Below are 15,779 nucleotides of genomic sequence, written 5' to 3' on the forward strand. Positions count from 1 at the left end.
GTATCCACAATACTTAAAGAAATTTCAAAATTTAATGATAATACAAGCATCCCACCTTCACCGCCAGTGGGTAAATGAGTTAAACAGAAATGTCACAAAGACAAAATACAATGGCAAGCAAACATAGAAAAAGATCCTTAATATCATTAGTTAATAGGAGAATGCAAATTAAAACCACAATGAGCCCTGGCCGGTTGGCTCAGTGGTAGAGCATAGGCCCAGCATGTGGAAGTCCCGGGTTTGATTCCCAGTTAGGGCACACAGGAAAAGTGCCCACCTGCTTCTCTACTCCCCCCCCCCCTCCTTTCTCTCTATCCCTCTCCTCCCCTCCCATAGCCAAGGCTTGATTAGAGCAAGTTGGCCCCTGGCACTGAGGATGGCTCCACTGCCTCCACCTTAGGTGCTAAAACATGGCTCTGGTTGCAATGGAGCAAGGGCTCCAGATGGGCAGAGCATCGCCCCCTAGTGGGCTGGCCGGCTGGATCCTGGTCAGGGCACATGCGGGAGTCTGTCTCTGTCTCCCCTCATTCTCAGTAAGTAAAAAAAAAAAAAAAAAAAAAGACGATGAGATACTAATACACATCTACCAGAATCACTATGATTCAACAGACCACCATACCATGTGTTTCTGTGGATACGGAGAAACCGGAACCCTCAAACACTACTACTAGTCTAAACTCATACAAACACTCTGAGAAGAGTTTGGAAATTTCTTACAATGTCAAACATACACTGTGCTTGCTTTGGAAGCACACACACTAAAATTGGAATGAGACAGAGAAGGTTGGCATAGCCCTTGTGCAAGGATGACACACAAATTCATGAAGCATTCCATATTAAAAAAAAAAAGTTAAACACGCACCTACCAAATGATCCAGCCATTCCATTCCTAGTTATTTACTCAAGAAACTTTCAAGCATATTTTTAGTGACTAACATGAATGTTCATAGGAACTTCATTTGTAATAGCCCCGAACTGGAAACAATCCAACCGTCCATCAACAGGTGAATTGATGAACATACAATGGAAAACTCTTGGCAATAAAAAAAAGAATGAACTGACACGTGCTACAACGTAGGTGAATCAAATAACAATTAAGCTGAGTGAAAGAAGACAGGCACAAAATAGTATCTAATGTTTGGTATCCATTTAGATAAGGAAATACTAGGGAATTTAATATTCAGTAGCAGAAAGCTCATCAGTGGTTGCCTGAAGACAGGGTTTGGGGAAATAAGGATGGAGAGAAGGACAAGATTACAAAAGCAGATGGAGAAATGTCTGGGGAAGGTGGTGGATATGCTCATTATTACTATTTCAAACCAAGATCTGACACGCAATGTTATATTAGTTTCATGTGCACAGCGTATGATTTGATTTATGTATATATTGCAAAATGATCACTAAAATATCCATTTAAAACCCATCACCACACATAGTTACAAAATTTTTTCTTGTGATTAGAACTCTCAAGGTTTACCCTCTTAGCAACATTCAAATACAATACAGTATTCTCAAAAATAATCACTATGCTGTACTTTACAGCCCCAGAACTTATTTATTTTATAACTGAAAGTTGGTACCTTTTGATGATCTTCACACATTTCATTCATCCCCTTGACCCTTGCTTCCAGTAACCATTAATCAATCTCTATATTTATAAGTTTGTGTGTGTGTTTATCTGTGTGTGTTTATATTCCACCTATAAATGAGATCACACAATATTTGTCTTCTTCTGTCTGATTTATTTCCCTGAGCATACTACCCGCAAGGTCTATCCGTGTTGTGACAAGTGGCAAGATTTCCTTCTTTCTTTATGGCTGAATAATATTTCATTGTGTGTGCATACACCACATCTTCATTATTCATACATTCATCAACAGATACTTACATTGTGACCATGTCCTGACTATTGTAAATAATGGTGCAGTGCACATGGGGGTGCAGATATCTTTTAAATTAGTGTTCTTATTTCCTTCAGATATATACCCAGAAGTGGAATTGCTGAATCACACGGTAGGTCTATGTTTAATTTTTTGAGGAACCTCTATCCTGTTTTCCTTAGTGGCTGCATCAAGTTATATTCCCACCAGAAGTACACAGACGTTCCTTTCTCTTCATAGTCTCATCAATACTTGCTAATTCTTATCTTCTTGATATCAGCCATTCTATCATGTGTGGTTTTGATTTTGATTTCTCTGATGATTAGTGAGGTTGGGCACATTTTCATGTACCTGTTGGCCATCATTATATCTTCTTTGAAAAAAAAATGTCTGTTTAGATCTTCTGCCCATTTTTAAATTAAATTATTTTTTTCACTATTGAGTTGCATGTGTTCTTTATACACTTTGGATATTAACCCCATGTCAGATATATGATTTGAAAATATTTTCTTCCATTCAGTAAGTTGCCTTTCATTTGATTGGCGGTTTCCTTTGTTATGTAGGTTCATTATTTTGATCATGAGATGGTTTCATAGGTGTGTACAAAGCTTATCAAACTTTACACTTTAAATATTACAGTTCAATGTGTTTCGATGATGCCTCAGTAAAGCTGCCACAGAAAACAGTATTTAACAACTAGAAAAGTAAAGATACTCACCCTTGAAGATAAATGCTGATCATGCCAATGTATTGCAGCTAAATACTAGCCAGCCCAGTTCCCCAAAATGGTCAGTTTCATTGGTTTACTGGGAAATACAACCTAAGACACAATGCCATAGGACCGCATACCTACCAGCATGGCTAAAATGAACACAAGCAAGCAGTGATGCCAAGGATATGCAAAGATGTGGAGGAATCTGAATTTTTATATACTGCCAGTTGCAATTGAACTTTGTACAACTTCTTGGAAAACCTTTGTCAATATCTGCTGAAATCTAACAGCGGCCAAACTCCAGGACATGGTAATTCCATTCCCGGGTATATACCCAATAGAAATGCATATATATGTTCATATAAAAACCTCATACAAAGAAATAGTCATAACAGCACTAATCATAATAGCCCCAAATAGAAAACTACCCAAATATCCATTAATCATAGAATGAATAAAACGATATAGTCACGCAACAAAACAATCTCCAACTTTGAGAACAAATACACTTCAACTATATGCAATAGCATAAACGCCACCAATATAATGTTGAATGAAAGAAGCCAGAAACACACAAAAATGTGTAACTCTATGATTCTATTTACATAGAGTTCAAAAATAGGTCAGATTAATTTATGCTGTTGGAATTTGAGATACCTGTTAACCTTGGGCCGGGATTAGTGACCAGAAGAAGGGACAAAGGAGCTCTTGGTTCTCTGTTTCTTGATCTGCGGGCTGGTTAAATGTGTATGTTCAGTTGTTAAAGAAAAAGTTCCAAACTGTGTACTGATGTTTTGTGCACTTCTTTCTATATATATTTCAATAAAAGTGTTTATTTCAAAACAATAAAGAGTGGAGGAAACAGATGACTCACAGAATTTTTGTTTTGTTTTTAACGCCTCTCACTTGGTCCTTGGACTGAAAAAGTTTGAGAACTACTACTTGAGTGTAAATAATCTTGAGAGGATGAGGAACTCTTACCATGAGCACATCAAACTCTTGGGGGAAAGGGAACTGGGGAGTTAAGAAATCACTACAGACCTAGCTTTGACTATTTAACTCTAAAGAACAGAGATTATTTTGATGAAACTTCATGTCGGAATCTGTATAACCAGGTACCTTGGTTAACAGTAACATCTAATGAAGAAACACCAAACCTCAATAGACCAGGATATAATTTTGATTTTTTAAATAAATATCTAAGAAGTTAAATGCAAGAGAAAGAAGGAGATGAGGGGCAGAGCACAATAGAAAAATAAAATATGCGTTTGCCTCTAGGGAATTGTCTGCTATTGATTCCCCACCCAGAAGCACCTTAATCAAGAGTGATTGCATAGCCCTGGCCGGTTGGCTCAGTGGCAGAGCGTCGGCCTGGCGTGCAGGAGTCCTGGGTTCGATTCCCGGCCAGGGCACACAAGAGAAGTGCCCATCTGCTTCTCCACCCCTCCCCCTCTTCTTCCTCTCTGTCTCTCTCTTCCCCTCCCCCTCTCCTTTCTCTCTGTCTCTCTCTTCCCCTCCCGCAGCAGAAGCTCCATTGGAACAAAGTTGGCCCGGGCACTGAGGATGGCTCTGTGGCCTCTGCCTCAGGCATTAGAATGACTCTGGTCACAACAGAGCGATGCCCCAGATGGGCAGAGCATCATCCCCTGGTGGGCATGCCAGGTGGATCCCGGTTGGGCGCGTGCGGGAGTCTGTCTGACTGCCTCCCCGTTTCCAGCTTCAGAAAAATACAAAAAAAAAAAAAAAAAGAATGATTGCATCATTTACAGGGAGTCCCTGGCTCTGTAATGCTCCATGATGACCGTTCCTCATACCACCTACAATTCCTGGGTGACAGACAATTTTTTTTTAGCAGGGTTGGTATTCCACTTGCAGTTTGCCATCTCCCCAGTGTCAGCTGCTTCTGCCCTCCTCCTCACCCAGCTCCCCAGACCCCAGTTCCCTGCTGCATCACCCTCTTGGCAGGGAGCCTTCCCAGCACTGCCCTTTCCCAAGAGCTCCCTGTGGTCTCTACCCATTATCTCGGCATTTTTTAGACTGGCTAAGAGTGTGAGTACCTTGGGACCTCTTCTCTGGATGCCCAGGTGGTCATTGTCCTTTCAGCCAAGAAATCCTCCTTCCTGACACTAACCCATCGAGACAATGGGGGGGGGTACATACAAGGGCAGGTCCTCAAGGGCAATTCTTTGTCCTTGGTTGAGAGCACTGGCTCTCACCTAGGGCAGTACTATTCTTAGGCTGCTATGGGAGATCTTTTTGGTTGCCTCTTTGACTGGGGAACTATTGGCATTTAGTGGATGGTGCTAAAGATGTCAGTTGTTCTGTAAAATGAAAAACAGCTACCGGTGTCCCACGTGACCTTAGAATGTAGGTAATACTAACCTGACTCTAGAAATAAATTTGTTCTTATAGACATACACACAAACTACTTTTGCGTGGTTTTAACATGAACTTGTCCTTTCAAAATGCAAGTACTGGGTGGATTGAGGGAAGAATGGATTTTATATCAAGCAGGATTTTACCAGGAGTTGTTTATCATTCCAGAAAATCATATTGACTCACCTGAACCTCAACTCTGTCAGTCTGCCTTGTAGTTGGTATTTTGGTACTGGTTCTAAAAGGTATGAACATTTGGCTACCTTATCTTTTCTTCTAGTGTAGTCATGCCCAAATATTTATTTATGGTTTTTTTAAATTTTTCTGAAGCTGGAAACGGGGAGAGACAGTCAGACAGACTCCCGCATGTGCCCGACCGGGATCCACCCGGCACGCCCACCAGGGGGCGATGCTCTGCCCCTCCGGGGCGTCGCTCTGTTGCGACCAGAGCCACTCTAGCGCCTGGGGCAGAGGCCAAGGAGCCATCCCCAGCACCCGGGCCATCTTTGCTCCAATGGAGCCTTGGCTGCGGGAGGGGATGAGAGAGACAGAGAGGAAGGAGGGGGGGGGGGGTGGAGAAGCAGATGGGCGCTTCTCCTATGTGCCCTGGCCGGGAATCAAACTCGGGTCCCCTGTACACCAGGCCGACGCTCTACCGCTGAGCCAACTGGCCAGGGCCCATAGCCCATTTTAAGTATCATCTAACATGATGTCACTGGACAGACAGTTGGGTCAATATACCAAATATATTGTGAACTTATTCTGGTAAGGGGACCTGAGGACCCATTGGGTATCAAATTTCTGCCTAGCCATCACTCCATTTTTTTTTTTTTTTCAAATACGACATATTAGAATAAGATTTTTCTCTAATAGGCTCAGGAGACTATAAAACAAATTAATCAAAGAATAAATAAATGAAACAACCCAGCAAGTCAGAACCATCAATGGTAACACATGCCACTAAGTTCAGCTAGTTCACTGATCCAAGATTCAAAAGGAATGAAGACAAGCATGAATTCAACAATTCTTTAGAAAGTCAGCAGATAACAGCTGAAATTCCAGGATAAAAAGAACTGCCTTGTTCAGATGAGAACAGAGGACGTGGCAACATGTTCTTAGCATTGATTATTCTGCCACTTTGAGAGAGGACGCTGGAGAGATTTGAGAAATTCTTTAAGGACAGCACCTGGAAAAAAAAAAAAAGCACCATTTAATTAGCCAGGTAATGAGAATTCATGAGTGGCAGACCAGGCGTACTTGGTTGTTAGTTAGCTTGCAAATGTTTGCTAAATCATAGGAGGAGGAATTTGTTGTGAGTGACCCCTACTCAGTTTTTTTGTTACCAGTCATTTTTAGGACTGCAGGATCAGCACGGTGCGTTCTGGTCAGCGAACTAAATATCGGGACCAGAGAATGATGAATGGATTATAGGCTACGAGAATGCAGGAAAACAAGAGCTGGATTGATGTAAATGGTGCTCAAACATGAAAAAGTGCTCAAGGTTTAGAGCAACGAGAAACTGTCTGATGTCAATACATGTCTGATGTAGAATTTTTCCAGGATCAAAATGAGAAATATTTCCATCGTTTCTGTGACTCCCTGCTAGAAGAATTCCTGGAATGTGAAAATCAGACCCTGTTGTTTAAAACGCATTAAAGTACTTTTTGCACCCATGGGGAGTTGAACAGTAACATTTCTGGAGAGTGAACTTGGGGGAACTGCTCAGCTGGCTTGGGCATGAACCCCACATTCACATACGATTAAAGGGGATCCCACCATCAAATCCTCTGTAATAAAAAAAAAGTAAGATTTGTTCAGTTTACACACTGCATACCTCTTTAGTGCTTTCAAATCTTGACACATTTCAAGCTTAGTCCCACTTTAAAGATGCTAAAAACCAATAGGATTCTAGGATTTTGCATTCTCTATAAATCCCCAATATCCAAGTTGATTCCACAAGGTTCTTATACCCCGTGGCTGTATAGCGGTAACACAACTTTGAGTAAGGCCTCGAGCTTATGATAAATGTGTTCCGTACATGTGGAAGTTTACGGTGACTGTCAACCAGGGAAATGTGCAAACCCAGCAGATAACGGCATATGGTGTGTGATCTGATGAGGGGGAGAAGTTTTGCAGAACCTTCGCTAGCAGATGCTCAATGACAAAAGCAAAGTCAGTTGTATCGTCTCTTGGGAAAACAACAAGAAAATAAACGTGAAAAAAAATTTTTTGTTGTGTCAGTAGAAGATATTCATGAGCTACACATTTTCCTCTGGTAACAAGGAATAGAAGAAGTTGAGAGCAGTGGGCTTTGGCTATTGTGGTTAGAGGATCCTGGGTCATCAGATAGAAATCAGACTTATTCTGGAGCATTTAACAGCATCACGGTCTTTCTTGTTCCGTCTTATAAGCAATGGAAGCATCCACTATGCCATCGCTTGTTTTACCGGCAGCGTGGGGCCAGCCAAGTCTTCCTTTAACAATTCTGTAATGGCAAAAGAGAGCTGGTGGAACTGGAGACACTACATGAACCATGGCTCCCAACACACTGTTGAGAATTGTCTAGAGCTCCAGTTGTTTGCAACCTTTTAAGTTGGGTGTTGCTGTAGAGTGAAGAAGTGAGAGACCAAGCCTTCTGTGTAGTTAATGAAAGATGACATAGGTTACATTTGTATCTTAGTTGGGTTGCCCCCAGAAACAGATGCTGAGAGAAGGTTTTGAGTGTATGTAGTTAATGTGGGGGAATTCCAGGAAGTAGTGGTGGGACACGTGTTATTGAGGAATTGCCACTGTGGGCAGTTGGAGTTCAATCCTTCTAAAAGGGCAAGAAGGCACGGGGATTTATCCATTAACTTCTCATCTGTTCTTGTTGAGGGCACTTTCAATTTTCTGATACTTCCAGCTTGGACTGCTTGAGAACCAAGAATGCTCTCCTGGCCAGGAAATATGCCTTCAGAGAATGGCAGGTATTCACATAAGCAGCCTTGGTGTGCAGAGGGCAGGATGAAAGGATATGAATGGGATTCTGATAGTCTTTTTTTGCAACAATTTGTGTGTGTGCGCATGTGCATGCACAGATATAAACAGAGATGGACTTTGAAGAATGGGAATAAGATAGGCATACAGAGGGGAGAGGTCACAGTCAGCTGGCGAAACGGTGTGTTCAAAGGGGCAAAGTCGAGTCAGGGATGATTGATTGCACATTTAACTGACAACATACCATACTCAAGCAGGCACCTTATACATATTATAAAGTAATCTTTCCAGCAACATTCAAGGTAACTATTATTCTTCTCATATTACAGACAAGGAAACTGAGTTTCAGTTAACATGTCTCAAACGACAATGAATAATTTGAATTTTAATCTGTGTCTGTTTTTCTTGAAAGACTTCTTTTGACTACCACACTGCCTGGTCAGTCCACTTGCTTATTCACAGGGAGGATTGTAGCAGATGTTATAAATTAGGTTCTGTTGAGGAACACCTCCAGTATTGGACTACAGGCAGTACGGAACCACTGAAGACATTTTAAAGAGCACATGACATGGCTGGTAAAGAAATATCCTGAAAAGATTATGGGGGAAGTAGCCATCTAGGTAACTGGCAAAAAATGTGAGTGATAGAAATAGAACAGAACTGGGTTTTGAAAGATTGTGTCTACTCTAGAAAAACTTACAGAACTTGGAAAATCACTCTATGTTAAACGCAGAGAGGGAAGTAAAGATAATTTAGAGGCACCAGAACAAAGGGATGGTGGGAATGGTTAGTAGGTATCAAGAAGCCTTGGCATGAATGAAGAACTCTGTATCACTCTGAGTTGAGGCAATGCAAAATATACTGCTCACAAAAATTAGGGGATATTTCCAAATGAATATGAAGCGATAAAACAAAGAAGCATTTGATTTTTTTTATTATTAAACAAGAACATTAGAAAAGCAAATGACAAGTAAAAGAAATTTGTTTGATTATGCAAATGAGATGCAAAACCAACTATTATTTCATTGGTGAGAATGCACTATTCAAAAGGCTGGAAGTACTGGAGTATCTGCGTGTTCCCTGATCCCCTAATTTTTGTGAGCAGTATTTGAGCATGAGGTTTCTGGTGTGATGGTGGTTATGGCTTCTGTCACCCTCTCATTGTTGTGGCTAATCTGGCTGCGAGGCAGATGATCCTGTCCTGTTTTATTTCTACTTTGGGCTGAAATACATCCTACCAAAATCCATATGTTGAAGTCTCAACCCCCAGTGCGTCAAGATATAACCATATTTGGAGAGAAGGTCTTTAAAGAGATGGTTGAATTAAAATGAGATTGTTATGGTAAGGCTTAATCTCATATGACATAAGTCCCTACAAAACAAAGAGACACCAAAGGTACCCATGCACAGAGAGATGACCACGTGAAGAGGGAAGGGAATTGTGGCTGACTGCAAGTCAGAGATAGAGGCTTCAGGAGAAGCCAATCTGCCGGCACCTTGATCTTGGTCTTCCCGTCTCAGAACTATAAGACAGTAAATTTCTGTTGGTCTTTTGTTAGGGAAGTCCTAGTAAAGCAACACAGTCCTCTGGAAGGTCTTCTTTCTCATCAAAGTCTTGCCCTTCCACTGAGGGTTGGCTCCTATACCACCACATCTGCCACGAAACCTCCCATGACCAGGCAAACAGAAGTGCTTCCTCATCTCTCTGAATATCTAGAGCAGCGCTGTTCAACAGAACTTTCTGCAATGATGGAAATACATCTGCACTCTCTAATGCTGTAGCCATTTGCCACATGTGGATGTTGAGGATTTGCAACGTCGTGAGCGTGACTGAGGAAGAAGATTTTAAATTTTATCTTATTTTATTTAATTTAAACCGCCACATGTTACTAGCGGCCAGCCTATTTTGCAACACAGATCTAGAGTGTTTGCTATGCTACTCCTTTCCTCATCCCATACTGCCTTGGATGATGGATATTTCTGCACATATCTAAGTTCTCCAGCAATATAGTAAGCCAGGTGAGAGCAGCAATTCTCTCTTAGATAAGTCTGCATTTCTACAACACCAAACTCAGCGTTCGATGTATAGCAATACTTATAACATGTTTGTGTGCATATTATGGTTGCCATTTTGTTATGGATCATTGATAGAGACAACCTGTCAATCTTGTGATACAAAAGAAACACTTTAAGTGACTTTGACAAGTTCCATTAGATGCCAGGTCTCTGCTCAGTCTCCGGGGAGCAGGGGATGGTTAAAATATAGCCTTGGCCTCTCAGGGTTCAGTTCTCATGGAATAAGCACAGAAATAAAGTTAAGCTCACCTCTCAGATCTGCAAATGTCATTTAGCCAGACTTTCAGTTTGCTTTAGGGGATTTTAGATTATACTCCTTGTATTTTTTTCTCCAGTCCTATAGAATCAATTTTCTTTTCCATGGTCTCAAAAAAATATACAATAAATGTTGACTGGGCATGAGGTCAGTTAAGATCCTTGACAAAATCTAGTAAGCAAATCATGTTCTTTGAGAAGCAATCAACACCTGGAGGTTGCGTGTGAAAGAGGAATAAAAGATGATCTTCCAGGGTAAACTTTGAGAAACACCACTTGTTTTATGTGACTGTAACTAACATTAAGGTATCATCATCGAGGGTCTTTCTCTTTGCGTGCAATCCTTGAACTTCCGAGGTCATGCCTGATTCATTGCAGTTGCCATCCCTCCCATCCCATCTTTATCCCGCCCTATGGGACTTTGCCAATAATAGGTGCTCAAAAGTGCAAAAACAAGAATTGCAGGATTCCATACATTGGTGGGACATAAAAATGAGACTAAGAGACAGGGACAAGAGTGGGGTGGTTACGGGGGGCGGGGGGAGGGAAGGAGGGAGAGGGGGAGGGACGCAAAGAAAACTAGATAGAAGGTGACGGAGGACAATCTCTCTTTGGGTGATGGGTATGCAACAGAATTGAATGACAAGATAACCTGGACATGTTTTCTTTGAATATATGTACCCTGATTTATTGATGTCACCCCATTAAAATAAAAATTTATTTATAAAAAAAATGAGGTAAATAAAACATTAAAAATATGAAAAAAAATATCTGCTAGAGAATTAAAAATAGAGAATGTTGACAAGTATTTCTGCTTACCTTTGCTACAGTGGGTCAATTCTCCATTCCCTAGAAACATGTCCCTTATAAAAATGGAGGATAGTAAATCAGCCATCTTGTCTTCTTTTGCTCGAGTAAGCAATAACTCTTGGAAAAAAGACAGTGGCTCCAGGGAGTTAAATGGGGGGCTAAGCATTAGCAAGTCAACTTTCTACCAAGGACCATGTTACTGTTGGCTACACAACGCTCCAGACCAGCTAAGCTAACCCTGCTGGTATGTGAAATGGAGTGCAGCCAACACCTTGTGAATATGGAAAGAAACCACCCAGACTTTGCCAAGACTACTCATCAGTGAGAAGAGACCTCTGGAAAGAATGAAGTAACAGAAATTGCTCAAGAAAGTGTGAAACAACCTGACAATCCATTGACATTTGGACAAATATCACTCCTCCCTGCTTTCCTCAAATCAGAAGCAAGCAGTGAAAGCCTGAGCAGTTTTTAAATAGAGTTATCACAGTCCACGATTGAGCTCTTCCTTGCTGTATCAGCAGCCTCTGAAAAGCTCCAGGTGGAGCCTGTCCAGGAAAACAAAAAAATCTTGAAATATTCACTAAAAAGTTATTAGGGAAGCGTTGTCCTTCCATTACAAGCTTCTGGGGGCAGGGATCTAATTAAAAAATTTTTTAATAGAAAGGAATTCACAGCTTATGAAACTTGGCATCTTTTCTTTCTTTCTTTCTTTCTTTCTTTCTTTCTTTCTTTCTTTCTTTCTTTCTTTCTTTCTTTCTTTCTTTCTTTCTTTCTTTCTTTCTTTTCCTTCCTTCCTTCCTTCCTTCCTTCCTTCCTTCCTTCCTTCCTTCCTTCCTTCCTTCCTTCCTTCCTTCCTCCCTCCCTCCCTCCCTCCCTCTCTCTCCTCCCTCCCTCCCTCCCTTCCTCCCTCCCTTCTTTTCTTTTTCTTTCTTTCTTTCTTTCTTTCTTTCTTTCTTTCTTTCTTTCTTTCTTTCTTTCTTTCTTTCTTTCTTAAATCAAGATTATAGCTGATTTCTTAAAAGCAAACAATATTGAAATAAAACTGATAAATACCAGCCCTCAAATGTCAAAGAAGACAGGATTTTCCAGGAAAATATCAGAACTGATCAAAAAAGCTGAAAAATTTATTAGGATGGCAGTATAGTTTGGGATATAGCCTCTTCTTACATCAGAGCAAATAAAAAAACAAATAAATACAGAGCTGAAATTTTTATTTCTGTTCTGATTCTAAAGTTAAGCCTGGGTAACTTTATTCTAACCTGAGCTTCCCAGGTTTACGCAGGTTTAAAGGCAAAGTTGAGGTCAAATTGAACACTAGCATCTCATTCTCCAGCCGAAATCACATGAACCACGAACTCAATGACGCTTCACATGGTTTTCCTTCTAAACCATGAACAAATCAATAGTGTTGGATGAAACTGGCTTTGAGTAATTGGGTTTTATCTAGCTTGGGGTCTCAAATTATATTCTTTAACCTGTAGTGATGTCTTCCATCAATTTTGGAAAATTCATGGCTTTCTTCCTCCTTCAAATTGCTTCTGTCCTGTTTTTGCTCTTCCTTCCCTCTGGGAATAGAACTTTTCAATATGTCTCTTATGACCGTGTTTTCCATCTACTTAGCTCTACTCTGTGCTTCGCTCTAAATACTTTTTCCCCAACCAATCTTACAGGTCCCTTATCCTCTCTTTTGCTGTGTCCAATTTGGCAATTAAACATATTGACTGAGATTTTCATTTCAGTTAATACATACAAATATATTTTATTCCACGATTTCTACTTGATTCTTTTTTAAATAAAGTCTAGTTTGCTGATGAAATTCTCCATCCTACCATGTATTTCTTGAATATACTAATCACATTTATTTTAAAGAGAAATATAATATCTGATCATTTATGGGTCTACTTCTGTTTTCTATTTCTTTTTGGTCCTGTTTCATAGTAGGTTTGAGAAATTTTGATAGAATGAGTGATAATGGCTATGAACAATCGTAGAGGCCCTGGATAATGTCCCCTTACTTTAGAGAAGATTGGCCCTCTCTGCAGGTAAATCTAGACATCTAGAGTAGAGGAAGTTTACCTAATCTAATGAAAGGCTCAGTTGACCAGAGAGGAAGTTTTACCTTTCCTAAGCCTGGTCTACTTTGGGTTCACCCACTCATAGGGTGTTGCCTTTTTATTTTTATTTTTTATTTATTTTTTATTTTTTTACAGGGACAGAGAGAGTCAGAGAGAGGGATAGATAGGGACAGACAGGCAGGAATGGAGAGATGAGAAGCATCAATCATTAGTTCCTTGTTGTGACACCTTAGTTGTTCATTGATTGCTTTCTCATATGTGCCTTGACCCCGGGCCTTCAGCAGACCCCTTGCTCAAGCCAGCGACCTTGGGTCCAAGCTGGTGAGCCTTTTGCTCAAGCCAGATGAGCCCGCGCTCAAAGCTGGCGACCTCAGGGTCTCAAACCTGGGTCCTCCACATCCCAATCCGACGCTCTATCCACTGCACCACCACCTGGTCAGGCGGATGTTGCCTTTTAGGGGTTCCCATGAGCAGCCTTGTCTCCTGAATTTGAATTTTTGTCCTTCCATCATCATGAGATTCTGAAAACCCACTCTGCTTTCAGCAGGGTTTTGTGTGTTTTTTTGGCTTGAATTTTTTTTACCTCTTGCCATATACAACTAAGAACGAGAAAATTACTGAGCAGAAATGAGTCTGGAGCCTTCCCTTCTCAGAGGGCGTGGCCCCTCAAGTTCTGGATGCCCTGGCTGATCTGGTGCCTTCTGACAAATTTTATTTTTAATTTTTCTCTGGCCTTCCTAGTTGTTCTTGGGCTGCTAGAAGCTACTTCATTAAAGCCAGAAGGAGAAGTGTTGAATAACTATGGTTTTTGCAAAAGCAAAATCCCAGGGGCAGAAAATTATCCAAAGCACAACTGGGAAAATTTCCTATGTGCTCTGGTACTGGGGTTTTAAGATGAATATGATAATATCCTCACCCTGGGGGCATTCACATCCTATCAGACATCTTTGAAGGTGTACTTGATTCCATTCCATTCCATTCTGATTCTTTTTTTTTTTTTTTTTGCTCATTTTTAATATTAGTTCAAGACCCCCTAAGAAAATTTTGCTGAGAGATTCAGGCAAATATTGAGCTCTTCTTTCTCTGAAGCCTTGTGCTAGTTATTATTAGCAGCGCACAGAAAAACATGTCACAGCGCGTGAGCTGTTGAACACAGTGTTCCCGTCTCTCTCACCCACCAGATTCTCAGTTCTCTCAGAGACAAGAAGTATGTTTCTACCTGCGCTGGAACCTCCAAATCACCCAGTATAGACTTTTTGGCTCTTTTCTTTTTCTTTCTTTCTTTTTTTTTTTTATCATGATTACTCCCAAGGCAAACTCCCATACCTTTAGTGTCTTCTGTGCAGGAAAGGATGGAAAGAAGGAAGGGACGTCTCTATGGGGGTTCTATCTCTGGAAAGAGGAGAATTGCTGACACTCTGTCTTCAGGAGTCAGCACTTCTTGCCTGTGTAGAACTGTTAATGATCATAGTAATAATGGGTAGTATTTATTGTGCTTTCAGGATGGCTGGCAGTATTCTAAGCATGTTATATACTTACATACTATAATATTAAATCTTTAGAACAACCCAAAGAGGTAGGCTTTATTAACACCCCCATTTTGCAAATAAAGAAACAGAGACCTGAAGTGGCAAGTTATAAAACCCAACCAGAAGGCTTGCTTTTCTCCAAACATCAGCTGAGTTTCTAGCCCAAGGCATTCCTAGCAGTGAACCCTCATCCTAACCCAAAGCTATCCTGGGGGTGGGCTCAGCCAGGGGTGGATAGTGGATGGGAGACTTGCTGATTATAGATACTCTCTGCCTGAGAGATAAACCTTGAATTTCATTCCGGTTCCATCTAACATTTTCTCCGTTCGTTTTCAGTTGGTTTACTCTGTCAATCAGGACTGAGTTCAGTCACAGCAGCTACAATGGCTTGATCAGCTAGGGGGCCCTATGTTTTCCACAGAATGAGAATTCTGGAGGTAGGTAGTGAGGTCTCTCATACAATGGCTCCCTAATACCCCGAGGAATCCAAGCTTTTTCCACCTTTCTACTCTGTTAGTTAAATAGGTAACTTTCATCATCATCCTTGCAAGCTGGTTGCTGCCTCGCCAGCATTCTGTCTGTATTTCAGGTAAGAAGAAAAAGGCTAAAGGGAATAAGATAAAAAGTGAAGCCAACAATTCTGTTCCCATTTAAATAATAGCTTTCTCTGAAGCCTCATTAAGGGACTTTCTTTCCATCTAGGTTGGCCAGGACTATGTCAGACAAGGCTACACCCAGCTACAAAGGAGTCTGGAGAGGGAATATATTTTAAAGGGGTAGATTCTACACTGAACAGAATCAAGATTCTTTTAATACAGAAGAAAGGACAATAGCAACCCAAGGTATCCGCCATTGTTATTTAGTCTGAATTGAAGTTAGAGGAGACAAGTTCATCAGAAATACACAGGCCCCATAGACCACATTTCTCGGGAGCATCACAGTGATACATGGAGCTTGAAGGAGAAATCCACACCCTCCTGGGTCAGATGTATGCATGGACCCATTTGTAAATGAGCTCATGTCATAAAGCCATGATGGTATAGTGAGAAAAGCCCTGAATTTAGCAGCAGAAGAACAGGCATCTCGTCCT

The 15,779-nt window shown here is 40.9% G+C and overlaps 1 non-coding gene across 1 annotated transcript; it reads left to right on the forward strand.

Annotated features, from left to right (window-relative positions):
- The first annotated feature begins 734 nt into the window (after positions 1-734).
- Positions 735-841, forward strand: LOC136314808 (U6 spliceosomal RNA). Its single transcript, XR_010727389.1, has one exon. It is a non-coding gene; the product is annotated as a U6 spliceosomal RNA (small nuclear RNA).
- Positions 842-15,779: the final 14,938 nt, after the last annotated feature.

Source organism: Saccopteryx bilineata, chromosome 10 (genome assembly GCF_036850765.1).
Source record: "Saccopteryx bilineata isolate mSacBil1 chromosome 10, mSacBil1_pri_phased_curated, whole genome shotgun sequence".
In the NCBI taxonomy this organism is placed as follows: Eukaryota; Metazoa; Chordata; class Mammalia; order Chiroptera; family Emballonuridae; genus Saccopteryx; species Saccopteryx bilineata.